This window comes from Ursus maritimus, unplaced genomic scaffold, assembly GCF_017311325.1.
Source record: "Ursus maritimus isolate PB19 unplaced genomic scaffold, ASM1731132v1 scaffold_29, whole genome shotgun sequence".
Classification (NCBI taxonomy): Eukaryota; Metazoa; Chordata; class Mammalia; order Carnivora; family Ursidae; genus Ursus; species Ursus maritimus.
In genome coordinates this window covers 28,162,620-28,185,848 of record NW_024425452.1, presented here as the reverse complement: position 1 = coordinate 28,185,848, position 23,229 = coordinate 28,162,620, and positions in this window count along the sequence as shown.

The following is a 23,229-nucleotide window of genomic DNA, read 5'->3' as shown; positions in this document are numbered from 1 at the left end:
GTTGTTTTTTACACTCAATATGTACTAGTTTTTGGTAGCAGTGTCTATATTCTGCATAAATGTTTGCCATAATATTCAAATTCTGCTACAATTCCTGCCAAATGGAAAAGTTCCCATCATCATGCTCATAAAGTTGCTTGGCCAATCCATGTTGTTAGATATCGCATCACTAAAAACTGATCATGCATTCAACTGCCACATGGCATTATTTTTTCTCATTTATATATAGTTTCTGTTCTGCAGCACTGGTAATTATAGATGTTTAAGATCAGATTGTAATTCTGAATATTTAAAATTTTTAATGTGCTATTCTTTCTTCATGATTACCTGAAATACATGAAAAACCTGCCATTCTTGGATACATCTTTTTCTACCTCCAAAGAGTTTGAAATACAGACAAAGTGCAAAATCCTTTGAAATAGAATGAAGTAACCAGATTCTCTTTTTTTCCATTTGAAATAGTCATATAATATTCATTTCCAAAACTTCCTACCTTTTGGAAAGGCAGAATTTCTTACTTGAGATCAATAACTTTCAAAAAGAGGATAATTTTTATAGTCAAATTGCATAGTCATACTTGGATGTGAAAAAAAAAAACTATTTCATTTAATGGATTCCTTGCAATTTTCTGCCTTTTTTCGTGTAACTTATCAGTTATGCTTGATATTTTTTAGCTTATTTTACTAAAATTAAATAATTTTTTCCCTGAAATTTTGTATTTTTCCCTCAAATTTTTCTATGATGCAAATTATTTCATTTTATTTTCTTTTATAATGTCTTTTCACCTTTCATCTTCTACTCTGATTATGGTACTTTTTATTATTTTCTTTCTGGAACTCGCCAAGTTTGCATTTAAAATAACACATAGGAATATGCTGCTAAATTTTAATAGCAGTTAATATTTGCACGAATACAAGCGTCATAAAAACAAAACCTGCAATAATATAATTAGTAGATAATTGCATATTACTAACTTATATAAATGAAAATCTACCTTGTGAATTATTAATAGAAAATAGATATTAGTTATTACATCATGTTTCATGAGTGCCATTTGTGATATTAATAAACACCACCTAGAAACTCATTTAAATAGTTTAGATAGTCACTTGAAATACCATCTCTAAAGACAGGATATATAGCAAACATTCTCTTTTCAGTATTTTAGTATTTTATAAATCATACTTTCATGTCCTACTTAATTTTTTAGTATTCTGAATATAGTAATAATTTTTCTAAGTTAATAATTATTGACCATTTGTCCAACAAACATTTATTAGGCACCTACCATATCATATGCCCGAGCACTATTGAAGGTGATGATATTCATTACAGAAAGACCACTGATTTGAACATTATTTTATATTAACCTTTGTCTTGAGAAAATCGTGAAGGACATCAAAATTAGATCATCTGAATTTTATCACTTTTTACTCTATGTACATTTCTGTATAGGCGCTAGATAGCAAGAGTATTATCTGTTAAATTTAAATATTTTATATCATATCTGCATAATGTCAGACAATGATACACGAATCATCAAGAAGTTTTGAACCATCTGTGCTCCAATGGTACAGGATATCTGGCGTGCAATGCTGAAAAGTGCTCCAGAGAGTCTGTGTCTGGACTCAATAGGAAAGAAGATCATGAACAATTAGCAACGTCTGCCCTGTGTGAGCTTTTGCCAGGTAGGCTGCTCTAACAGTCTCAGCAGGTTAGAGCAACAAAAGTTCATTTCTGGTTTATGTTACGTGTCAACCGTAGTTCTGCTCTGCCTGAAATTGTGCTCAATACATCTTCTTCTTTCTGAGATTTAGGCTGAGAGAAAAACCACATTCTGAGATGTGCTGAGATGTGCAAAGGGGGCCACGAGGGCTAGTGGAAACACACAAAGTCTCTTAAATCTTCTACCTAGACATAGCATCAGTGGAACGCATGTGTGTTCCTGCCACGGGAGACACTGTAGGTCATATGGTAATGAGCAGAGACGCATATTCCTCTTCCAGGGAAGGAGCAAGCAACGAAGAACAGTAAGACCATCTACCATGCTACTTGTCACAGCTAAAATGGTGAATTATTACTTTAATAATAGTACCAACAATTGTTATCATTGCGTCTTTTAATATTATTATTGTAAAAACCCCAGAAGCCAGATCTAAACTGCTGCCCCTAAGTACTAAACCTGATTTTACATCTCTTAAACACAGAGCCACTCTTGCTCCTTTACATACAACCTCTATTTTAGTTCATCATACTTGGAACAGGCTGTCAAGGCTGAACCAAAGTGGAGACATGGGCTTATCATAAATTCACTTACCAACCAACAGCCTTAGTCTCAAAGTCAGGGCTGAACTTGAGCACCTATAAGACAGCAGAGGAGAAACGGTAAGAGCATGTAACCCCGATGAGGAAAACGGGCCCAACTTCAGCACTTACTCCTGTTATAACTTTATCTAGCCTCTCTGAGCTTCAGGATCTTCATATCTAAAATGTTGATAAGAATGGAACCTACTGGAGCCCCCGGATGGTTCAGTCAGTTAAGCGTCTGCCTTTGGCTCAGGGCATAATCTCAGGGTCCTGGGATGCAGCACCGCGTCAGGCTCCCTGCTCAGGAAGGAGTCCGCTTCTCCCTCTGCTTCTCCCTCTGCCTCTGCCCTTTACCCCACTTCATGCACGTGCGTGCGCGCGCTCTCTCTCTCTCAAATAAATAAATAAATTTTTTTAAAACACCCACAATGGAACCTACTTCATGGAATTGTTGTGAAGATTCCACTAGGTTATGCAAAGAGTAACTGCATAATATGTGCAAGGCATTGTATAAGTGAAACAGGAGCACAGTCAGTTATTGATACTTCTATTTTGATCACTATCCTTATGTTTGGATCACAATCCTTTCTTACATAGGCTTCTGAAAGAGATAAAAATAGATGGCACATGACAGCTGACCTTGATTGGCATTCTTTGAAACTAGGATGAGAATAGTATAACCTGGAATACTACAGTTCCAGAGGTGTATGTAATGTTCTGTCTTCCAACATATGCATACATGATTTGACTTTTGATGCCTTTAATGTCTTTGTTCTGAGAAAGCACATGCAAGGGCCATTTATTTATGCAAATAAAGAGGGAAGAATTTACTCTGACCTGGTGAAGTCTGAGATTATGTGGGATCTAAGGAATCAACTAAAGTATATAAGAATATTAAGCATGTTATAACATGAAATGTATCATTGGAATACATCATTGAAGATTCTGTTCTTTTTAGAAAAACTTTCCCTTTCTAAATACGAATCTGGGCTCCACTGTATCTGCAAAATCTTGCTAGGCATTATGGAGAAGTCTATCTTTCCTTTGGACTGCTTGCACAGGACATCAAAGCTGAAGCTCAGAAGATGGCAGGGGGCGTGCATAAGTCTAAATGCCTCCCTCACTCTGGATAGTTGACTTGGAAAATATCAGCCATACCAACCTCTTGCTGTCCTATACTGTGTTCAAGAAATGTTAAAGAATTGAAGTTGGTAGTCTTTCATTTTGTACTTAATAAAAAAGTAAATCTAGAGGAAAAGTCCTCTTTACTTGATATGCAGTTCTTACACTGACGTTGGCCTATGTATACTGGTGTATTTATTCTATTGTGAGATTTAAGGATCCCTACTGGGAGTGGGGATAAGGTATTAGGGTTTTCCAGAGAAACAAAACCAATTGTGTGTACATATGTGTAGTATAAAAGTACACGTAACACGTATATTATACATAGATAAACACATGTAATATATGTGTCATATATAACACATATACATGCATTATACGTGTATAATATACATGTGTTATATATAACATATTCATTATATGTTAATATGATATACATGCATTATACACATGTGTTATATATTATACATGTATAATATACATGCATTATATGTGTGCTATTTATGTATGTATGTATGTATGTATTTATTTATTTATTATAAGATATTGGTTCACATGATTCAAGAGGCTGAGAAGTCCCACTATCTGCTTTCTGCAAGCTGGAGACCCAGAAAGGCCAGTGACAAAGTTCAAAGTCTCGAGAGCCAGAGAGCCGGTGGTGTAGATTTCAGTGTGAAGGCCTGAGGACCAGAAGCACTAACGGCAGGAGGAGACAGAAGTTCCAGCTCATTCAGTAAGGCAGAGAGAGACTGAGAACTCTCTTTATTCAGGCCCTCAATGGATTGGATGAAGCGCACTCACAATGGTGAGGGCAATGTGCTTCACTAAATCTACCAATTGAAATGCTAATATCCACAGAAACACCCTTATAGACACACCCAGAAATAATTCCTCCCCAGAGAGCTGGACATCCCATGGTCCTGTCAAGTGGACACATAAACTATCACAGGTTTCCTCTGAAGGTAATTCCACTTTCACTCATGTCACCAAGATTCTGGGACAGGATTCTGAAGTTAATCTTATATGGGTATCAAGAGGAACCTCTTGTTCTTTCTGGGTCTTTGGCCTCAAGTCCAAAAATGTGAACACTGTTGCCTAACAGATGAGCAGAAAATTAAACTATTCAACACGGAGGTAGCCTCTATTGAATAGTGTTCATTTGCCACCGTAGCCTCTCTTCCACACTACTCTGTGCTGCAGGGGGCTAACTTTATGAACTGCAGCCAGGTACTACCAGTTGCATTCAGCCAATGGGAGACATTGGCAAGAGATCGGAAAGTGGGCAGCTCCCTTCCTGCCAGGACACAGGTTAGATATGGCCATATTCAGCTACCTAAGGTCAAGGTGCCTAGCAGACATTCCTCTCCCACAGTTGTGACTACAGCTCTCAGGTTCTAGTAAATTCTCTCAAGCCTAAAGGTGGGTTTAACAACTTCCTTATATTGCTAGGCACAAGCTGCTTGACAATCCCTTGAGGGTTTCTCTTCACAATGAAACCACTGGATTAGAGAGACCTAATTCTTGAGTGAGGAAGTCTTCCACCAGGGAAAACAGTCATAATTGCATTAAATTGGAAACCAGGACTGTCCCCTGGTCACTTGGGGCTCTGATCCAGCAGGCAGACACAGGAGCAATAGTGACTGATTCCGATTACTCAAGAAGAAACAAAACTGGGGTGTTGCTGCATAAGGAGGGCAACGATTTCAACCACCCATTTCCTTCACTTCAAATGAACAAATTATATTTATATACAGATACATATATACATATACCTATATCTTTTCTTTTACTTCTGTGCCCCTTAGCTGTCCCTAGGTGATGATTAATTACTGACGGTATGTCCCTTCAACAGAATCATCTCATAATTTTGAACAAACACGTTTTCAAGGTTCTGAAGTCAAACAGTCTTATCAATTTTTCAAAAGGGCTTCTCATTAGGGCAATTCAATTAAGCATCTTCATATCCAAAGCAAGGACGGATTTCTAAGCAAAAGTGGTAAAAGTGGTTAAAGACTTTCACTTATAAAAATAAAAGTGGTCCAATCTGCCCAGTTTCACAATGATGACTTAAAAAGTAATTTTTATTTTATGTTCATTGTTCACCCTGCACTGACAGTGCTACTGTCCTAATAAGACAAACAAGATTAATAAAGACAAGAAATCCCACTTGGCAAAGCCTATTCAACACACCTGCAATTCTGGTTCCAGGGATTAATCAGTGCATAGATTAGGTGTTACAAAAACCGAAAATAGTTGTCATTCATATGCGATTTTTCGTAATCAATTAATCGTAAGCAGTTTTTACACTTACGAAATCAAGCAACACTTTAATTTCCTGGCCTAATGTTACTCCATGTAGCTATTCAATTGCTTGAAAGTACAGGGATATGCTTTAGAAACGTGTTAGTTGGTTTTTTCTAGAAAATTACATTAATTTTTTAAAACTTCTTTGAACTCAGGTACACATAATTGGATTATTATCCTTGATGGTGGTATGGTCACATTTTTGGTACATCAGTGGACCCATTCTGAATTTTTTTCTTTTTAATTTTTTATTTCTGACTAATATAATAAGCACTAATCAACTACTTTTCTAAAAAAAGTGAGCACACGGACAATAACTTGCATCTACCAATGTGGTCTTTTCTTAGCTACCTGCCTCCCCCTTCTTGGATTACAAGCCTCCTGAGTCCTATGCTGATCATTTACTTCTGTATCTTTCTACATTTTATTGTAATCACATGTATCCCCGAAAAATGTTTTTGAAATTTTAGTTGTTTTAAAATGTATTTTATAAAAAAGATTATCAGGTCATTTGTTATTTGAGGGGGGTGTTCCATACAATATGATATCGTGCAGTAATATGGTTATAAGCCACTGTAACGCACTCATTTTGTCTGCTTTACAATTGCTCATTGTGTCAAGATACCACACCACACTATGTAAAAAGCTCACCCATATCCTCTCCCTTTCCTGGGTATCTGAATCAGTTCCAGGTTCTTACTATGCAAAATGTGCAATTATAAACATCCTTGCACAGGTCTCCTATAGTTTATTACAAGGTTTTCTCTAGAACATACGCCTACAGATTATTGGGTGTCATAGAATATGAGAGTATTCAATTTTAAGAGATAATACCATACTATGTGCAAAATTCATTGCTAATTTAAACCTTCCAGCAAAAAGATTTAAGAGAGCTGGTGTATATGAAACCTCTTGATATTGTCAGATTTTAAAAATTTTTACCAATCAAATGAGTGCAAAAGTTTAGCTTAATATAGTCTTGCTTTGCATTTCCCTGATCACTAAAGATGTGGAACAACTCTTTATATATTTGTTAGCTAAATGTGTTTTCTCTTACATGAAATGTTTTTGAATGTATCTCTGTTTGTATTATCTATAAACTAACACACAGTTGTCTCCTGATAAACAAGTGTTCTGACTTTCAACATTGTCACATTTATTAGTACTTTCTTTTAGAGGCAGGCTTTTTGTGTTTTGTTTAAGAAAATATTTACCTTTATTTTTAAGCTTTGATTTTGACATTTAAGTATTTAGTTCATCTAGAATTTATTTTCATATGCTGTTTGATGTAGAAATCCAGTTCTATCTTTTTATTTCATCTTTTTAAATATAATAATTTTTCAAAAATTAAAAATAAATAAATAAGATTTTTTTCTATTCCATGTATCAATTAATTCTGCTTTTCTCCTATAATCTAAAATACTATTTCTGTGATACACCAAAGTTTCATAAATGTATGGGTATATTTCATTTGACCAATTGTGTTCCATTGGCCCTTTAAAAAAAAAATCTCTGGATCAGTACCACATTACTTCACTTACTATAATTTCGTAACTCCTGATACTTTGTAGAAAAATGCCCTGTTCCCTATAGTTCTTCAGAAATGTCCTGCCTATTCTTGAATGTTTACTCCTCTGTAGGAATTTTAGAATTATCTTATAAAGTGTCTTGCACAACTCTATAAATGGGTTTGCATTACTTTTTTTTTTTTTTTATAACCCTTTTGTTGGCATTGCATTAAATGCCAATTCACTGCATAGATCGGTTGGGGAGAATTGGCAAATTTACACTATTAATTCTTCTTAATTTTTCTTTTTTGTTTTCGATTAATATACTATTTTTTAATTTCAAATTCAGAAACTGTATCTATATATCTTGTTGCAGTTTTACATAAATCGAACATACTTAACAGAGTATTGAAAGCATCACAGTGCAGTGAACATATACTTTCAATCAAATACTACTCTATTTATTCACATATCCAACTAGCACTCTTAGAAATATCTTTGACAAGTGTACTTTTACAAAGTGCATTAAATATAACACAGTGTGGTGGACATATTCTTTCACTGAAATAACATTACTTCATGCAATGAAATTTTATCCATAGGGTGGAGAACACACTCTTTCAGTGAATTTGTCATCATGATATAAATTCACATTTATTTAGTCATCCTTCACTATTTATTAGAAATTTCACATTCTTCTAAATGGAAGTTTTATACAACATTTATCAGCTATATTTCTAGATATTGATATTCATTTCTTGAGTACTGTAAATATTGTCAAAGAGAAGACATTTTCTTGCTATTGGATTTTGATATTTAGGAATGTATTAGGTTGAACAATAAAAATTTCAACTTTTTTGGAAAAATAAAATAAGATTAAAGGAGAGAGGGAAGCAAACCGTAAGAAACTCTTTATAGGAAACAAACTGAGAGTTCCTGGAGGGGAGATGAGTTGGGGCATGGGGTAATTAGATGATGGGCATTAACGAGGTCACGTGATGTAACACGCACTGGATGTTATATGCAACGGATGAATCACTAAATTCTACCTCTGAAACTAACAATACACTATATGTTAACTAAATTGAATTTAAATTAAATTTTTTTAAATTTCAACTTCTATACGTCAAATGATCAAATAATGGCAAGTTTAATATGAATCAACCAAATATATAGATCTTGTATTCAGCCACTTTGATAAATATTCCTATTTTTCTAATAGTTTGTAGTTTCTTTAGATTTTCTATATAATCTTTTATATTAATTTGTTTTATATGAAATTTTTTTACTTATATATGGAGTGATATGGTGAATTCTATAATCACTTACATTCTGTATTGTAGTGGAAGTTTCAGGCAGAACATTAAGAATTTGCAAATGTGTGGTTATGGAAGGAGGATGTATAACTAACTATACATAACATTAATGATATAGAAAATCTAAAAACTTTACAAATTATTAGAAATAATAGGAATATTTATCAAAGTGGCTGATATAAGGTTATATTGTTTTTCAAAAAATCAACTTTGTTGGCTTTGTTAAACATCTCTTTTACAACTCGTTTCTATTCTATTAATTTCTTATTTTTTTTTTTTAATCTCCTTCCTTTTAATCTTTGGACTTACTGTTTTTCTCTTGCTATGTTCTCATGTTGGAAACAGATTTTTCACTAGCAGCTTTTTTTCCCACTAACATAAATATTTACAGCTCTGTCTTTCAAGTTACGCTTAGGGCAACTTTCTTTCAAAACTTGGGGTATCCCTTAAGTTTTGACAAGTATGTTTTCACTAGCATATAGTTCTTTGATTATTTTATTATTTCTAATATGTTGCTTTTATAAAACAGTAAGTTTTTTAGAAGAGAACGTATATCACACATACTTTATGGCCATAATATAATTAGCTTAGAAGTTAACAACAAGAAAAATCTCAAAATGCACGTTATGAGAGAGAGAGAGAGTGAATCTAGAGAAAGAGAGTACTCTAATTCCGGATTATCATTTTTTTTACACTGATATGTCAATTCTTAGACTTTTTCTATGCGCTTTATACTCTCAGTGCTTTGTACTCTGTTACATAAGACTGAAGATATATTGTTTATATGAGAAGAGAGCTCCATAGTCTTCCATCTCCCTACTCTCTTTGGAACCATTGAGAATTGCCCAATTTGTAATCCATCACTCCCCTGCATAATAACATAGACTGATCTCAATATGCTATGTTTTCCTTAAAAATTTTCTGTGTAATTTTTCTTGTGTTATTAAGCAAATATATTTTTGCAGTGAAGTGTGTGAAAATTTAATAATTCTCAATAAATATGAAATACATAAATTAATGAGCTATAGTTAAACTACCCATGCATTAATTAGCTGACTATCAATAAAGAAAAGTTAATTTAGTTTTTCCATAGTGGTATCTTGTATTTCCCTAATTTCCTTAGTTTCTTAGCATGTTAGCATTTTATTGGTCAGCTTGCTCCTGCTCTTCGAAACTGTATCCATCTTTTGTTTTTCAGGACTAGGGTAAGTACTGTTTAACCTATAAATCCAAAATATATTGTTTTAGGCCCAAAATTTCACAAGGCAATTTAAAAAACAAGATCTAAAAATTACAGCTATGTTTATGACATTTCTGATATCATTTCAGATAACGTGAACACAAATTCTAATTTTTTTCTATTTTTATTTACTACTTTAATTGAAATGAAATAGTATTTTTAAAAAAATCATTGGCAATAGAGAGGATGAGACTAACTGGTCTGCTTCTTTACGTTAGTTTTTTAGGCTAATGAGGTACCCTTTACTAAATTATATGCAGAGTGCCACAAAGATTTTCCATTCAAAGGAGGAAAAACTACTTAACTATTTAACCAGAAAAATTCCTCTGTACACTTTGCTTGTAGATGTTTGCTAAGATGAAAATAAAAGTCTACCATAATGTAGTATAGGAAACTCCCATGTTTTACTCTTATTTTTGTCATTATCAGCTGAGCTAGATGTTAGAAGTGGCTCTACAGTAGCAAGAACAGATTCCATACAACTGAGAACAGCTTGCCAGCCACATTTTTGATCTGTGATACAGAATCAATATTTGCTTAATTTCAAATTAGGTATATGTTTCCATAAGTGGAATACAGGATATATGCAAAGCTGTTATAGACAGAATGGTCTCTGAAATAATGCGGAAGGATTTGAGATAGACAAAACAGGATACCAGTCCTTCTCCAGGTTTTAAAACTGGGCACTAGCAATCTCACCAGTTTTCAGTCCCTCGGGTAACACGTTTGGAAGAGTATTTCGGGCACCAGACAAATCCATATGTCCTAACAGCCTTATTGAGAGCAGCTCTAAGGAATAATGGTCATCATTGCAGCTTCAGGACCGCAGCTTGCTGCTCACGGTTGATTAGAATGACACTTTGATATGACAGTTTGGGGGGGTCTCCCTCTTACTTCATTTTCCCCAAATTGGTAAAGAATAAGAATACTGAATTGGGAAGAAAAAAAAAATAGATGACAGGCAGGAAAGAGAAAGTTTGCAAGCAAAAATATGCATATCATTAATTTATGATGAATTTAATGACAATAATTGTATCTATACTTCCACTTCTTTAAAACTTAATATTTATTAATACATGTGAATATTTAATTAATAAGTTTAGGTACTTTACAGAGAATAAATACCGCATTTAGTTCTCTAAGAAAAAATTTTGAGGATTTTTTTGTGCATTCACAAAATTGCAATTAGCTCTTGCTATTCAAAATCTCACTATTCATTCACTATAATGACTTGCAAAAAATTTTACCAGAAATTCACTGTCAAAATCAAAAGTCCTTATACAAAACTATGTGTACATATCAGCAAAGATATCGAAATTGGGTACTTTTCCATATGAGAGTCCTCTGATCCTATTGCAGTTCTATCTCTGCTATTCCCCTTGATGAGATTATGGTGCATTAAAATTGTTTAAGTCTGTTAAACTTTTTTACCCCATGCTGACATGGATTCCTGTTTGCTTCAGTCAGATGCCTGAGGGCACTACCAACAGGCTGCAATGTAGTTAGTATCTTCTCCACATTTAACATATTGTTACATTGTTCCATTGCATTGGAGTACCAGCTCCTTGCAGTATAAAAAGAAAACTCACACTAACATTGTACACTGCTCAGAAATATACTTACCAGTGACTTTATTATTTAGTAAATAATTAAGTATTTTGTATTTCCAATGCTTTATGTTACCCAGAAATCATTTGTGGACTATTACTGAGGTATTTAAGAATGTTTCAATGATATTTTGTCGCAGTGTTGTGAGGGGCTTGGAACCCATTATGATTTTCTCATTAAAAATAATGGAATATAAGCTTCTGCTCTCTGGAAATTTGCAATCAAACACTCTGGAGGAGTGAGAAAGATTTGGCAAAGAACAGCTACATATACTATCATCAAAAATTTGCCAAGAAAATAGACCTCCATGTTAGTTCACTTACTGATCGAACAAGTATTTACTGTGCACTTTCTATGTGTCGGACATTGACGATATAGCAGCAAATAAAGATATCTGTCCTCATTCTAGAGAACCCTGGGGGATAACGACAATTAGCAAAAAAAAAAAAAAAAAAAAAAAGGAAATTCAGCTGTATGAGATGACAAGTGCTATGGAGAAAAAGCAGAGAGGGGAAATAGGGAGTAAGTAAATGGGTAGGGAGATGGGTACGTTCTTATTTGTTACAATGTGGCTATAGGGGTTTTCATTGTTAAATAATTCTGAACAAGGTATATCAAAAATAGACCATTTTTCTCTGATTCTTGCTAGTTTCAAAAGTGCTCACTACCTGGACAAACTGAAAAAGAATCTATTCTAGGAAGACGAATAAAGGGAAGCTTGAAGGTTTTTCTTAGAAATGTGTATAAATTGGACTTGTGGGGGGCACCTGGGTGGTTCAGTCAGTTAAGCATCTGACTCTTGATTTCAGCTCAAGTCATGATCTCAGGGTCCTGAGAGCCCCTCGTGGGGCTAATACTCAGCATGGAGTCTGCTTTAGATCTCTCCCTCTCCCTTCCCTTCTGCCTCTCCCTCTTCTCTCTCTCTCTCTCTTCTCTCTCTCTCAAATAAATAAATAAATAAAATTTATTGAAAAAAATTGGACTTGGGGCTATGGCTTTAGGAGGAAGAGCCCTGTTTGGTTCAAAGGGTTAATATTAGAGACAGTACTTAAAGCAGAATGGTCACATGAACTGAATAAATCAGCCACAGGCAAATGGGAAAAATACAAAGTACTTTTAGTAAGTAGTATTTAGTATTTAGTAAGTAGTAGGAGAAATCTGCATCATCTGGGACTATATAGTTCCTGAAGTAGGAGCTATAATATGCCACAAGGGTAGATCTCCCAAATTGAGAGCACTATTAATTTTAACAATAATTATTATTATTTCTCTGATAGCAAGTATTTCTCCCCACTGTATTTACCCTACTGGCACAGATCTTTAACAATATTTAAAATGAAATAACAATGCCCAGTCACACTGCTACTCTCACAGTAGCATCTCAGAGCAGCGTTTCTCTAGAGAATCTTTCAGTGACAATCACACAACTATGCTTTATCCTGGTCACAGATCTGGTGGTTCTCTCTGACTTCTTTTGACATGGTTGAGATGCTCTGTGGTCAACAGGCTTGAAATGTCCTTTGCCTATTAGGATCACAGCTGTAGGTAGAGAGGTCATTGTAATGGTGACCACTATATGAAGGCTGGATTTAAAACACCGGCCTCTATGTTACAAATCTTGCCCTCTAAATTCATGTTGGATTTCCCTGTTCTCAATTTAAATGAGAACTAAAAGACAAATCATATTGTGTTTTTCTGCTTTTCTACGCTTTTCCATGATTGTTACTTTCTTGCAAATGTGAGCGCACTCTGTCTTATTGAAACCAGGCTAAAGAGAACTCATGATTATAAGTGTGTGTGAATAGGAAAACACTCTAGGATATAATGTTCCATAACTGGTGAACCGGCCCTTGCTGTTTCAACGCCACCATCTTGACTATTTCTCTATGTCCCACCCATTTTCAGAGGTAACAGATTAATTTATCACCTCAATGTTGAAATATTAAATGTGGTTACAAAACCTGTAACAGCTAAAGATAAATTTATGTTTCTGAGCAGAGAATAGCAAATAGTTCATTATTGTAGAGAACAGAGTATGAATTAGTAGAGTCAGTGTTAGCAGTCCTGGGTCCAAATCCAGACTCTATTACTTCCTAGCTGTAGACAAAGTGTAAATCACTTAACTTCCAACCCCACAGTCCTATTCAGCAAATATGTGGATACGCCCCCCTTTCATGTGCCTTGCCTCACAATGTTATTCTAAGACTTGAATTAAAAAGTACCTGGAGTGTTGTATTACAAAATGCCCATTTTTGCAGGTAAACAAATGATCAAATATCGGCAATCTCCAAAGGTTCAAAGTAATAAACAATTACTATGTCTTCATTTTTAAAGAAAGCTATATAGAGCTCTTTCTTGAAAAAGAAAATAACCGTTAGTGAGTGAGATTCTATATTTGAAAAGCGATTAGCAGCATACAAATATAAAAAGAGTTCAGGCCTGCTCACTACCAAGAAATGAAGATCTGGGAAGATGTCACAGATCTCTGAAACCAAGCATATCATCTACTGGATAATGCTTAATAAGCCAGGACAAATGAAGAAATGATTATAACTGAAAATGTTATGAAAATATAGCCTTATGAGTAAATTCAGTGGGTATTCTTTGCCTCTGGACAATAGTCATGAATCATAAATCAGCACTAAATAATACTAAATTACATTAGTTTTTTTCAATGACATTAGTAATGATGACATTGCAACTTAAAAAAAAAAAAAAAAGTTCAAGGAAAGCGCATTTTCCCCTTCTGCTCCTGGGCAGACTCTGAGATGTACTTTTGCTGGGTCAGCCAGGTAAAATTCACTGTAAAATGAACTATAAAACTTTATTCTGAGATTAATCTTTAGGTTAAAAACATGACAAATATTGAGATACAGTGATAGTTACAGAATACTAACCAATGTAATCATATACAAATAAACACAAGGCACTATGATTTGTAATCTTAATTTCAACTTGAATTTCAAAAAAATATGTTTCCTATTTTCTATGACTGTGTAACAAATTACTCCAAAATTGAATGGCTTAATATAACAAGGTGTTATTTCCTCCTAGGATTCTGTGGGATGACAAAATTAAGCTGAGTGCTCTCTTTGGAGTCCTTTGTGCAGTTTCAGATCCTTAGAGTCTAGGGTTGGGGTCATCAGAAGACTCAGTTGGGATGGTTGTCCAGATGACATCTTCACTCACACATGCCAGATCCTCTCTACTCCATATAGGCTCTCTTTTCAGCCTGGATTTTTTACCTGGCAAGAGGTTGAAGGCAGAAACTGCTAGTCCTTTCAAAGGTGAGGTCTGCAATTGAAGCGGCAACACTTCTGTATTCTCTTGATCAGAATAGGCATGAGTCAGCCCAGGTTCAAGGAGGTGGGGCAATATATTCCACTCTCCATGGGGAGGGACAGTATTGAGAGTGGCCGCCTTTGGAGACAAACTACCACCAAAATATCAGCAGATAAAAGCTGAAAAGTCCTAGCAGTAAGACATAAGTCAGAGTCCAGGAAATTAAAATCATCATGTTGACATCTTTTGTGTCTTTTAAGTCTTTTAAATCTGTCATTTATTGGTTGGGAACTCTTGGGCAATTTATTTACTCTCTCTAGCCTTAGCTTTCTTACGGATAAAATATAACTGATTATCACTAACTTACGGGCTTGTTGTGAGAATACAAAGTGTGATGTCCTCAACGTGATTAGCATGTTTCCTGGCCCAACAAATGCTAGCTGTTACTAGGGCTGCATTTGGGACTTTAATTATATTACATGTAGGAAAATGATTCCTAAAAGAAGTGATTCCTGTTTTACAGAAACAGAAAAGGTGCTCCCATGATTCAATCATTCATTTCAAAGTATTCATTAAGCTTAGGACAGCTGCCAGGAGATATGCTGGGCGAAAGGCTAGCACAGACGACTAAGATAATGTTCACAGACTAGGGGAAGAGAAGAACCATGAACTGATTAGTTGGACTGAGGTTTTGCAAATGCTGTACAAAAGAAACACAAATGAGGGGATGGCAGATGTTAGGGAGCCAGGGATGGATTCATAAGAAGAGATAACATTTGAAAGAACTATTAAGGCCTGACTAGGAAAATTCTCGAATTCTATTAAATGCAGCTCCCAGAATAAAATGGGATAACAAGAAACAGGAGTAGGTTATCAAGTCATCAGATAAATCGGGAAATACGTAAAATGACGAAAGGAGAAACTTGGTGATCAACAGCAGTTACTCTCCTTGAATCAGCTCTTATGCTCACATTCCCAGCCCACCAAGGCCCATTTAAGGGATAAAGAGGATATTCAGCCTCTTCCATCCCGCTCATTAGAGTTAGCTCACTTCATAAGAAGCAGATGCCAAGCTTGGGGTGGAAGATTGAGAGCCTCTGTAGGATTCCATTGCTGGATAGTTTCTTTTCAAATGTTGACCTGTTCTGACCTCTTTACCCTCTAAATATTTCTGATTTCTTTTTTCACTTTCTTATCGGAATGAATGAGACTGAAAGATATGGTTCATTCCATGCTTCTCTGAAAATTCAGTTCACAGTGGTTAGAACTGTGTTTTGGGAAATTTTGCCTCCCAGTTTTGTTGTTTAGAAAGGCCATGGAAAATAAGATAGGTGTTTTTAAAGATAGGAAGGAGACAGATCCCTGTATCCTCCCCTTGCTACAGCTGATGACTTTTCATCAGCATCATTTAAACACATGAGTGTTTTCCATATTTTAATTGAAAACAAAAGACCATCCTCAACCCTTTATTACCACTCTGGCTATCCTCTCTCTCCTAGTCCTAGCCAAAGTTATTGGCATTATTGCCCAGCCTCACTTCCTTGCTTGTCGTTCACGCTTCCATCCCTGGAAATCTGGCTTCCATTCCCACCACATTACTGAAGCTGCTTCCCAAAAGGGTTGCCAATCACTACTAAGTTCTAAACACAAAATACACTTTTTAATTCTTATTCTACATGGATTGTCAGCAGAATAGTCCAGCGACGCTTTCCTGTTTCTAGCACATCCTTTAGTTTCTGTGAAACCGTTCTCTGCCCCACGTTCCCGTCTTTCTCTCCGACCCTCTCTCACATTCTCTGTCTCTGCTCTTCTAGTGCTCACGCTGCACGTTGGTGTTCCTGGGCTTCTGGGCTAGGCCCTCACTTCTGCTCATCTTACATAAACTTCCTTGCCAATTGCACCCATTGACAGGGGTTCCATTGCTTCCATACCCTGGCGACTCCAAAACTTACACTCTAGCTCTCATATCTCACCAATACACCCATTACCTTACATTCATTTATTCAAGTCTGACCAAAGCCTGTGAATATCTAACACATGGCTTATATTTGCCCATCTGATTTCATTCCTTTTAAAACAGTGGTCTCCAAACTGTTTTTTGTAAAATGTGCATAGACATGTTACAACAATATACAAAATTAGAAATGTCAAGTGGTTGAAATAAAATAAAAATAAACAGGGGCACCTGGATGGCTCAGTCAGTTAACCGTCTGCCTTGGGCTCAGGTCATGATCCCAGGGTGCTGGGATCAAGCCCCAAGTCAGGCTCCCTGCTCAGCGGGGGGGCGGCTTCTCCCTCTCCTTCTGCCCCTTCCCCAGCTTGTATTCGTTCATGCTTTCTCTCTCTCAAGTAAATAAATAAAATCTTTAAAAATAAATAAACAGAATAAAAATAAATAGAAGTTCAAATGTTTCTTATCCTGGCCCAGTTGGCCCTCCTTTTGCACCCCAGGGGTTTATAACTTTGCTTCAGAGATCACATAATATGCCCTCATCATCATGTTGTCCTGCTTAGAATATTGAAACATTGTCCTATCTCTAGCCTCAAGTCCACTCACAACACTGTAGACAGAGAAAGTGTTCTAAAAGAAAAGAAAAAGAAGTTCTAGCACAGTAAACAAGACACTTTTGTCTATCACATCCCTCAGCCTGCAACCTATCCAGCCTTCCTCCCCATCTCCTGATTGCCCGAGCCTTACAGATGTTCATCCCTCTCCTAGAGTCAGCCCCTGACTTCGTTGAGCTCACTCATTCATGATTCAAGAATCATACCCAAAAAAACTTCCTAGGCAGGGATGGATGGCCCTACTTTGTGCTTCCAAAGCATGCTAAGCTTTTCTATTTTTTAAATCATAACTAATTTACTTCAAAATGTAATCATCTGTTTGAGCCTGCCTCTCTGACCTCCCAAGACTCTAGTCTGTCTTCCTCTCAGTGTCTTGCATATTATCTGGCACATAACACACGCTTTCTAAATGTCTTTTGAGGGATGCCTGGGTGGCTCAGTTGCTTAAGTGTCTGCTTTCGGCTCAGGTCAAGATCCCAGGGTTCCTTGCTCAGCGGGGAGCCTGCTTCTCCCTCTGTCTGCCACTCCCCCTACTTGTGCTCTCTCTCTCTCTCTGACAAATAAATCTTTAAAAAAAATAAAATAAGTGTCTTTTGAACTTTAGAATACTGTGAACTTTCAGTTTAAATGTAACTATTGTCTCTTCTTTCTTCTTGAATATAGAGGTGCATCCCGCCAGAAAGGTTAGCACTCAAGCTTTGGAGTAATGCTGGCTAGGCATGAAGACTCAAATCCTGGCTCTGTCATTTCTTATCTGGGTAACTTTGGGCAAGTCATGTCTAAGTCTCAGTTTCTGCGTCTGTTAAATGGAGTAATAAATCTTACCTCATGCAATTGTTCTAAGGATAACACATGTAAAATATTTAGCATATTCAAAGATACACTATAGAAATTCAATAAACTGTGCATTTATTCTTTTTAAGATTTTTCAAAACTGGGGAGTTTGAAAGGCACCTTAAAGGTTCATTCATTCGTTCAGCAGNNATAATGTTGCTGACCATGTGCAAGATGTTCTGCAGGCCTTTTCAGCACTTGTTTTCAGTAACAGTATTAGAACTTTTGAGCTTCCTTGTCTCCGTGTTTTGTTAATAGACTTTCATTATCTCATTTCATTTTGATCTGAGTATTTTAAAATGCTTGTTTTTTTGTGCCTCTTAACAGAACATGTATCTTTCAATTTAACTGCAAATTTTCTTCTAACAGATTTTCCCCTCCATTTCTACTGTCACCTTTTAATCAATTTTGTACTTTTAAAAAAATTACTTGGAAAATGTTAATAACTTTTATTTTGTTTATATCACCCATAAAGCAGTTCTGATAAAACTTTGGGTCCTTAAATATAGGTCATGAAGTTCTACAGACTATTATATTCATTTATTTCTCATTTCACCTTTTCCTTTATCTCCCTAATGAAAGGGACATGGAAACTAAAGTAACTTTACAGTTGGTTCGAACCCGCATGTGTACATCATCTAATTGCCATAACAATAAAAGAACTATTAAACTTTGAAAAATCAGTGGTATATCTGGCCTGCCATTCGGTAACTTTCAGTGAATAACGTCTAATGCTTAGCGGAAGGTGTAAAACCCATTATACTCCTAACTGTGCAAAACCATTTCAAGAAAAAAATTAGTTTTCCTCTCTTAGCTAATCATCAGCTTGAGGCTAAAACATAAGGACTGTAAGATTCCAATGCTTGGGAAATACTCCCCATAGTAAAATTACAGAAACTGTCCTTACCCTCTACATGTTCTTCTCTAGTCAACATCATTCAGTATTCAGTCCCATATCACACCCTGCTGACAATTTTTTTAAAGATTTTTATTTATTCAATTGAGAGAGAGAGAAAGAGAGCATGAGTGGGGGTGGGGGGTGCAGAAGGAGAAGCAGTCACCCCACCGAATGAGAAGCCCAAAGCGGGGCTCAATCTCAGGACCCTGAGATCATGACCTGAGCCGAACAGACGCTTAACCGACTGAGTCACCCAGGCACCCCTGACAATTATTTTTTAAAGAATAAATAAGCCATTCTTTTTCTTCTTCCACTTTAAGTCCTAACATTAGCAGAAGGTAACCTTTGAAAGAATTGATCAAGTTAAATATTTGCTGAAAATAGGTGAAAATGTGTTTTTTATAAGATATCCATTTTACTGATACTATCTTTTCCTTATTTCTTTTTCTAACATTTCCCCCTTTAGCAAAACTTGTTCATGACAAAGGGTTTGAATCTATTCAATAGGTGGATCACACAGCAAAGCCAAAAAATCACAAGACAAAAAACAAGTTATTCTACAAAATTCACCGCGGAACTGCAGATATGACATGAATTCCTGGGCTTGTCTCATTGTCTGCAAATCAAGATGTCCTACTAGATCCTCTTTCAAGGAACAGAACTTTTACTCTGGGTTCTTCTGAACATGGCCTTGATTTGGGCCCTTATCGGAATGATGAATGGCAACATGCAGACGTGCTTAGACAGTATCTCCAATCATCCTTGCACAAGGTGATCAGCCTCTGTCTTTGTGTGATAGGTCCTTTGAATCCTTTAATTCCTAAACTACAATAACACAGTATTTGTCTTACAGAAAAGCATTAATGAAAACTAAGGTCTGTGATATGTAAATTAGCTTTAAAATTGGGGTGCCTGGGTGGCTCAGCTGGTTAAGTGCCTGGCTCTTGGTTTTGTCTCAGGTGATGATATCCTGGTGGTGAGATCCAGCCCGGAGCTGGAGTTGGGCTCCACACTCAGCACAACGTCTGCTTGAAGATTCTCTCCCTCTGCCCCTCCCCCATGCATGTGCACGTGTTCATGTTTTTTTCTCTCTCTCTCTCTCAAATAAATAAATCTTTTAAGAAAATTAAATTAAATTAAATCGGGTAAAACACAAAAGAATCAATCTCACTTCAAAGTAAGTATCGCTGAATAGAAAAATCACCACAAACAAACAAACGAATAAGACACAGATTCCTTAGCTCTTGGGGTTGGGGGAGAGGGTTATATTTTCTGGCAGGTTTAGTATAATGTAGAGGTGATTACATTGAGAGGTGGTCATTCTTTCAAAACATAACAATACTTATTACTATACAATAACAGTTACTAATTTAATCCATACTACAACACTAATGATAAGTATTAGTGTCCCATTTTTTTCTGTCCCATTTTTTTCAGCAAACTGAATCTTTGAAAGGTTTAATAATTTAGCCAAAATCATACAATTTGAAAATATGCTCCAAAACGAATTCTCTTTCTAGTAAGTCACCTTGCCTTCTCAACAAGTAATTTTGTTTAGCTCTATGACTGACTACTTCAGCAGTGTGCTTCCTGTCTACAGTGTAAAGATGTGGTTTGTTGAAAGGACTTTTGGGGGGGGTAAAAAGGAGTATCAAAAAGTTTCTTGAAATAAAAAATAAGTGATATTGGATTAATAGTAAGAAGCTGACATTAAACCAGCGTGTATTAGGTTCTAGGCACGACACTAATTCCCTCGATTATGCAACATGTACAAACTATAACACGTATGTTATCATCCATTCACTCTTGCCACATTAGTTGAATTCCTTTCATGGCACATTCATGTTGAAAATACCATGAGATTGTTGTTATTGCCCCTATTTCACAGATGAAGAAGCTGAAGTTTATCTTTAAGTATCTTGCCTAAAGGTCACATAGTTCCACCTGATGGAGTCAGTTCAGAGCTGGCTTCAAAGCTAGAGATCCTAATTAGTAAGCCTCACAATTTTGGGGAAAGTACCCAAAGACTATTCATGACTCTTACGATGTCTATGTTGATAGGAAATGGAGGAACGATCTAAAATGTAGCTTCGAAAGGACAACAAAGAGTTCTGAACTCCTCTTACCTAATACACGATGAAATGATTTTCATACCAAAAATTCTAAGTTTCAGGTGAGACATCAGCAATTGTGAGCTAGGTCTCCCCTTAGCTCTTTCTCTTTCAGATCTGTACATGCCATTTAATCTTATTCTCTGAATTTCTGTATCATATCTTTCACTTCTTGCACATGGAATCGAATCTAGACATACTCTTCTAGAGTTCATGTTCAGTAAGAAACTATTTTTTAAGTAGAAGATTGTAACTGTTTTTGACATAATCACAGAACCTAAATTTTAAAAAACGGAGAACAAACATCAAACAGAACAATTTGCCTACGTTCAGGACTCCTGTGAAGCCATCAAATGTGCTCCCTCAGGCTCACATCTTTTGGCCTTCAATGCTACTCTTCTCCTAAAAGGAACCAGAACTCCTTGAGTAATAGCCGATTCATGGGCCATGAAAAAGCAAGCTGAGTGGGGGTTCTTTTTTGTTCAAGAATGCTTCCAGAGTACACTGTGGTGGTAATAATAATAATATTAATAATAATAACAATAAAAGGAAGGACAGCCTAATGGCCACGTAAGAAAAAGCTGAGCAGCTACAGGGAAAAAAATTGGAACACACTGATGTTTTTAGAATAGCCCATGATGATGGAGACAGAAAAAGATAACAAAAATTGTGTTAAAAAGTGATGGTATGCAAACATGAGTTTATCGCATTGTCTATAAAAATGCTTTATGTCAAAAACCACAAATTATGTGATAACACTGAATGTTCAGTTAATTGCAAGATTATAAATTGCAGCCATGAATTTGTTTTAATAGGGAGATAAAATTCAGAAAGACATATAAAAGGAAAGTGAGTGTTGAATAAAAATTACCCTGAGAAATTTCAAATGATATGAGAAAAAAAAATCCTATATTACATGTCTTTGTGGCAACTAGCCCTCAAGATGGCACTTAATGATTCTTACTTTTTGGTATTCATTCCTCATGTGGTCCCCTACTACACTGAGTAGGAGTGAACTGCATAACCAGTAGTATGATTTCTGAGGCTAAGTCATAAAAGACATTATAGCTTTTGTCTTGATTTCTCTTGGATCACTCACCTGGAAAAATGAGCTGGCATATCATAAGGAATTCAGCCCTCTGAAGAGGAACTCATTGGAAGGAAGTGAAGCCTCCTGCCAACAACGAGAACTAATTTGCCAGGAACATGACTGAGCCACCTTGGAAGTTGTGATAGTTAATTTTATGTGTCAAGTTGACTGGATCAGATGATTCTAAGATACCTGGTATATAAAGCTTTACTTCTGGGTGTGTCTATATGGTTGTTTCTGAATGAGATTAGCATTTGAATTGGTGGACTCAGTAAATGAAATTGCTCCTCAAATTCGTTGAGGTTCCAAATAGAACAAGACAGCAGAAGAAGGAGAAATTTGCCCTTTTTTCTGCCTTATTACTTAAGCTTGGAAATCTTGTCTCAACTTTTTCTGCCCTTAAACTGGGATTTACATCATCAGCTCTCCTGGTTCTCAGGCAATAGGACTGAGACTGAATTTCGTCAGGCTCCTGCTTACACACAGCAGATTATAGGGCTTCCCTGCCCCCACAATCATGTGAGCCAATTTTTCATAACAAATCTCCTTGTATATTCTATTGGTTCTGGTCTCTGGGAAACCCTGACTATTACAAAGGTTGATCCTTCATCCTCAGTCACACCTTTGCTCCCGGAATCTTTCCTGGAACACATGAGAGATTCCCAGTCTGAACCACCCAGCTAAACTGCTCCCAAATTCCAAATCCATAGAAATAGTGTGAGATAATATACATCCATTGTTGTGATAAGCTGCTAAATTTAGGGGAAATTTGTTATACAGTAATATATGACTAGTACAGTATTGGAGAAGGAAAATTATCCAGAATAGTTAGAAAGTATAAAGTTCATATATCCACAGAAACAGAGATCTAGGCAAATGAAGAAAAGTATATAATGTTTGGAAAACACACAAGTCCCTCTGACCTTTTCACCTCCTCAAGCGGGAACAGGGGCAGCTGTCTGGCTCAGTGTTTAGAGCATAAGACTTTTGATCTTGGGGTTATAAGTTCGAGCCCCATGTTGGGTGTGGAGATTACTTAAAAAT